This window comes from Meleagris gallopavo, chromosome 4, assembly GCF_905368555.1.
Source record: "Meleagris gallopavo chromosome 4, MGAL_WU_HG_1.1, whole genome shotgun sequence".
In the NCBI taxonomy this organism is placed as follows: Eukaryota; Metazoa; Chordata; class Aves; order Galliformes; family Phasianidae; genus Meleagris; species Meleagris gallopavo.
In genome coordinates, this window is record NC_139407.1 from 46,610,684 (window position 1) to 46,616,884 (window position 6,201).

Genomic DNA, 6,201 nt, shown 5'->3' on the forward strand with positions numbered 1-6,201 from the left:
CTTATTATTATGCTGTGGTTGTTTGCTTCCATGTCATATGAAGTACTCTATCATTTACTACAGCTTCTCTTGGTCACTTCCTCCCTTCTGACAACAACCTTCTTTTGCCAAATAGTTACCCCTTGTTCTTCTTTCAGCAAATTTTTGTTAAACACCCCTAGAAAATGATGTACTTCACGAGACTGTTTCTCAGACTTCTGGCACATGCGTGTGTGTACTGTGCTTGCTTCCATCCTGTTCTGGTGCAGCCTTTAGGCATAATGTGCAGGAGGCCTTAGCATCCTCCAGGTGTACTTCCAGTCAATCAAGTCTTGGTAAACAGAAAAGCAATCAATGAAATTGCATTACCTTAACTGAAAAAAAAAAAAAATCTACAAAACCTATAAGGAAAGAGATTTAGGCCATACACCTCTATAGCAACCACTTTTCCTAGCTCCTTTCCTGAATGCTTCAGGATGTCCTGTGGGTCTGAGGTTCCAGGACAGAGCTCATGCTACACAAGCTTATGGAGGACTGGAACACCTGGGATCCACGCAGAGTCCCATCTAAATCTATTTGCACATATAGCTGCATGGGGTCACTGCCACTTGTTTCACTGTTTCACCACGTTACAACTGGAGTAATACAGAGGCTAACTGCTAGAAATCAAGACAGTATATGAATCTTCAACAGTTCTCACGCTACTAAACCACAAGGAAGTTTTAAAGGATCCATGGCCTAAAGAATAATCTGCACTCTGAAAAAAAAATAATTCTGCTCTTCTAAGATTTGCTACCTTCTCCGTAATAAGCAGTATCAAAAACTTGTAAAACATCTTTGTAAACTGAAATGAAAACTGCAGGGATGCTCTAACAAGCTGAATGAATCTGGAGAAGAGACTTGTGCTGTCTATTTATGAGACAAATACTCAACAAACTGCAGGAATCAAAATTTCAATTCTAAGAGAAATACGTGGCTGTGTTTTGAGTTAAATTTGTTAAACACCCCTAGAAAATGATGTACTTCACGAGACTGTTTCTCAGACTTCTGGCACATGCGTGTGTGTACTGTGCTTGCTTCCATCCTGTTCTGGTGCAGCCTTTAGGCATAATGTGCAGGAGGCCTTAGCATCCTTAGCATTAATCACTTTGTGATTAATTGCGGTAAAATTGTGGAAAATTGTGGTAGTGATTAATAATTTTGGATTAAGAGTGGAAGGCAGTTGTTACTATGAGAAGTGAACCACTGAGGCAGCACCTTGCCATACAATCCGAATTACAAAGTCTGACTTAGCATAAGGAACACAAACGCTGCAAGCCTTGAAATGCCTCACCTTGGAAACTTCTTACTTGAAAATTAAGCTAGCCATCAGTGGCTCTTCTCAAATCAACAACAATCAGCAGGATGCATTAAAAACCAGGAAGTGCCTGGGCCCTGACGCAAGGTCAATCACAAGGCAATTTAATAGTAAACCACACAGGCAGCAGTGCTGATTAACATGCTATAGAGTGAGAGCAATACATGAAATAGGGATAATCTCCTCCACGCTGGGTAAAGTTACTTAGGGTATGAATTAGATCTTGCACCTACAGCCATAAATGAACCACATGCTACTCAATTTCAGGTTTAAAACTCAGGGATGAAATCGTTTATTTCAGCTACAGGCAATCAGTTTCATGATAAAACTGAATGACTGCCAGAGAGCTGTGTACAAGCTTTTTATATCCTCTTTTCTGTTCATGAGCAAAGTTCTGCTTTATGCTCCGTTCTCGTGTGTCACACTGGTATCTTATAACTGCAAAACCAAATTTTTCAGGTTAATCCTTACTCTTTTGTGACTGTCTTGTCTTGTAAATCTTAAACTTATGGTTATGCAACACCTAACCATTGCAGATGCTTTGTGAATTTTTGTGTGAATTGTGAAATTCACAACACTGATTTTACGTAAGAGTAATGTGGGTCACATTAGAAAAGCTATGCTGGTTTTCATGATGCAAAAGGATGCGAGTTTGTACTCAGAAGGCTCCCTGAGCTATAGTAAATGGTTCTGAAGGAAATAAATCCTTATTAGTGGTACTGTTGTTTCTTAACCATGCTGATTTCTTTAAAAAGCCTGAAATCTGTTGCACGGAAGATAAAATTATTCATTCTAATTTGTATCAAAAGTAACTGTTACAGAATCAAACGGTACTCAAGTTCACAAAATTCTAAGCTATGTCTTCAACTAGTGACTTGTCCTGTTTTCCTTTTTTTAAGACATCTATGCTGGCAGCTTTTCAAAAGTTACAATCTCTCAGGAGCTCCCAGGTTTAATCCTTTAGGGTTCTTCAAAGGATCTGGGGAAGGGTGTCATACACATGGTTACAAAAAGAGTATCTTTCATATCCACAGCTCATTTTCAGTGAATAGATTTGATTTTTTTTTTTTTTTTGTCTTAAAGACTTCCTATTTCTAAACAGAGATCAGACAATACTGGGAGATGGAAATGTGGATGTTACAGGTGTGAGCATAACCTGAGCTACTTAATTTAAATATTAACAGCATAGAGCCACAAAAGTAGAGATTTCCACAAAGGCTTTCCAGCACTATGCAGGCTTACATGGTTCATGTCACGACTTGCACCAGTGCAGCTTCATCAGTTTTCAGCCTGTCAGACTGAAACTACCTTAATCATGCTGCAGTCATATGCATCAGAAGTTCATCTTAAATATGAACAAGTTATATACAGCCTTCTGATTCTTAAGAAGCTGAAACAACAGCTGCAACAGATGTGATACACTTATATATTTCAAAAGGACGGCAATGTTACAGCTAGCAGTACCTTCATTGTCAGAAGTGCTGTATTAATTCTGTGTATCAAGATTAGGCTCAGATTTTGTTTTAATCACTATAGAGCTTTTGCAACCCTATTAAAAATACCTCTTGAGGGGATATTTCAAGCCTGAAAGGGAGAGACATTATATAGCAATTTGAGGCTCAACTACAACTATCCATCTTAAAAGATTTTAATATTAAAAATTAAGTCAAAAGATATAGGAGCATAGGAAAGAATGCACTGGGTTAAGAACGCTCCAATAACGGCTCTAGTGAGTTCAACACTTCTAAACAGAATAAAACGTAAGACACTGAAGATGCAATTCTGTCACTAGCTGAACCGACCTAAATGTTACCACTGAAAGGAGCAGGTCTTGCTTATCCCATCTACTGCTCCTGACTTTGTCTGCTTCTTCGTAATGCATCTGTTACTGAACCTGCACTGAAGCTGGTTCAACTCAGTGTTCCATAAGACCATTTGCCAACCCAAAGACAACAAAATTATTAGATGCATTTCCTGATTGAGCTTCCCGGATCCAGCTTACACAGGGAGGTGGGATGAAAATGTCAGATTAGAATGTCTTTGAGTACTTATGTAGAGCACTCAGCTCTAATTTTGGTCTAGTTTGCATTAGACATTGTGGACATTGGTTTGGAAATCCAGATCACCCAGAGCAGTGGCAATTAACAAAAGAATGCAATCCTAGTCTGTCCGCACTAGCTTTTGCTACTGATAATAATATTTGTCCACAGACTGACTGTAAAGGCTCACCCTGGCACCAGATTTTGGGGCACACAAAGATATTAAGAGAACTAAGTTCCACTCTGACCTTCAGGATATCACCCAGAGCCCCTCTGCTGCAATTCATCACTTACCAAAACAGGGATAATGATATTTCTGCTGCTTTATAGTGAAGATGTGAAGGTACACATTTTTAAATCAGAGCTTTCTCAATCCTATGTTGTTGTGGAGACAAGCATATTTAAATTATCTTACTACAAAAATAAGAGCTATTTTAATATTTTTAAAATATGAAAGTACATTTTTTTTCTTCTTCGTTTGCAGAACTTCTGAGAGAACAACTTTCCTTTCTCTTTCACATCCTTCTGAACTTTTCTCCACTACTAAGCCCGGTAGTTATGGCTGTGGCCCTATCTTGTATCTCACTTCGTGCACGTCTCACCCCTTCGGACGTTCAGGAAGCTCCAGGGATTTCAGTACCACTGATACGGACCTTGCTATATAAGATGACACCCTTTCCCTCAGTCACCACCATGAACTATTACAAAGTCCCACCCAAACGCAGTTGCTTGTAGACTGGAGGTCCTAACTACCATCTTTTCCCCTGTCTGCTTCCAGCAAAGCGCAGTCAGTGAGTTTACCATTCAAAGGCTTCCTTCCCGTTAGAGCTCCGCGAGCAGCACACAGTCTAACTGACGGCTCGCGGCCCGGCAGATCTCGCGCAGCACCGGCTGCGGCCCCCCCCGCCCCGCGCCGCGCTTCCGCCGGTCCTTTGTCCCCGCGACCGTCTCGGGAGGCGCGTGCTGTACCACAGCCGCCCTGCGGAGCGGCGCACGCCCCTCCCGCAGCCGCCGGACGGCTGTACGCCGCAGCACGTCACCTTCCCGTCGGGCGCCCCCACCCCAACAGCGGCCCGTCGCGGCGGCCTTACCGGTGTCGCCGCGCACATCCCAGCGGGACGGCCGCGACCCTTGGCGCGCGCCGCTCTCCCTCCGTCTCCGGCGCCTCGCCCCGCCCGTGCAGGCCGCCCCGCCTCGACCCGTCGCGGGGCCGGCTCTCCTCAGGGCTCTTCGCCGCTTTTCCCGCCGGCCCTTACCTGCGGCCGCCAGCGTGGGACAGCCGCTTTGCTCGTTGCCGTGGGAGCCAGGCCTCGTTGTGTGAGCCCCTTCCCCCGTTTTTCAGTTGCAAGCTGCAGCAAAGGGCCGCGTGCTTTCCTCCTGTTCTGAGCAGCCATGCTCAGGAACTGAGCTCTGTAAGTGGAAAAAAGAATACAAAAAGAGCTGCTCTTAACAATCTCTGTAGCGCTGGCAATCCCAAAATGTTAGCTATCATTTACAGGCTGTTTTTGACCTGAGGCCCCGAGCAGGTGGAGGCTGTGGTGGGAGCGTTGCTGTGGCAGAGCCTGACGCCTGACAAGCCAGCCGTGCAAATTGGTGTTCTTGGTCGTTTGCCAGCACAGTCTGGCACCAAAGGCAGCTTGGCCTGTCTAAACATCAAGTTTTCTAGCCACTGGGCTAATCAAGGTTAGCAAACAGGCTCTCTTGTTTTCTAAGAAGTAGACCTCTGGCTATTGGGAAGCTGCCCTAATTATCTTAAACAAATCACTGGTATCAGAATGTCAGTGAGCTTTTGTCATCAATAGCCCTTTTGAAGCCCAGCCCTGCCCTTTTTTTGCTCTTACGGCCTATAGGCTGCCCGTTGCAAAGAAACCACATTTTTTACAAATGTCAGAAGATTTCTATTCCAAGACCATCTTCTGCTGAAACAAACAAGCAAAAGCAGCAACAAAAAGTTTAAACAGAAAAAAAGTTATTTGCAAACTAGAGATCAGAGGGCTGCGCAGAGTGGTAGCTACTGGTTGTGCTCACCTTTCTGTGTGTGGTGTGGTTTTCCTGTATTCTGCATTTTAGCTTGTTCTGTCTCCCTGACCACACGCTGAAAACCCTTGAGTTGTGTTTCAGTGAATGGATCCAGCACTCTGTTCTTTGAATGGCCCATATGGCCACAGAAACAAAGCATATTGACATGTAAGGTGGAATAAAAATAGATCTGTGTGAAGGAAGTCCATATCTGCTGTCTTGAAATTAAGCAGTTAGTTGTATTCTTTTGAACAGGAAAAAGATAAGATATTCTTCCATTTCCTTGGCAGTATCCAGCATCTTTGCTCATTCACTTGCAATGCAGGGAAGGCAGAGTGAGCTGCTGTAAGATAGCAGGCCTGCCAAAAAACAGTTACTTTAATATAGTTTTGTTGGTTAACACTGATTTATTGACAACTGACAATGTAGTTTTATTGGTTAACATTGATTTACTGACAACTTTCAAGTCGTTTGAGAAAGAAAACTTTGCAAAGCTTTTAATAAAATTGCTACCTTTCTTGTAATCACATTGCAGTTGTAAATAATTCACATGCACTTTTCCACATTCATATTTTTTCATGCATGCCACTCTGTTCTGTATGCTCACGGCTACAAAAGGAGTTCTTTTATTTCCCTTGTTTGCCCAATAATGACAATTGCCTCAATCAGGCCTGCACACCACTGTACTGTAAAAATACCTGACCAAACCACGAATGAGCTAGCTTTGTTGCCAGAAGGAGCTGAGCTGCCTTAGTGCAGTACTTTCTGCAGTTTAATGAGACATGTAGGATATATGAGCTCCTCCAA

At 43.1% G+C, this 6,201-nt stretch overlaps 1 protein-coding gene across 4 annotated transcripts in view; it reads right to left on the reverse strand.

The window, feature by feature from the left end:
• Window positions 1-4,991, reverse strand: part of ATP10D (ATPase phospholipid transporting 10D (putative)) — a 60,214-nt gene extending 55,223 nt beyond the window's left edge. The window contains exons 1-2 of one of the 4 annotated variants that reach the window (XM_085223210.1): window positions 4,886-4,991; window positions 4,467-4,785 (exon numbers count right to left, since the gene is read on the reverse strand). The gene's annotated coding sequence lies outside the window, so the exon portion shown is untranslated. Of the gene's footprint in view, window positions 1-4,176; window positions 4,373-4,466 lie in introns of those variants that run through there. The other 3 variants (XM_085223212.1, XM_085223213.1, XM_085223211.1) reach the window with 3 other exon arrangements.
• Window positions 4,992-6,201: the final 1,210 nt, after the last annotated feature.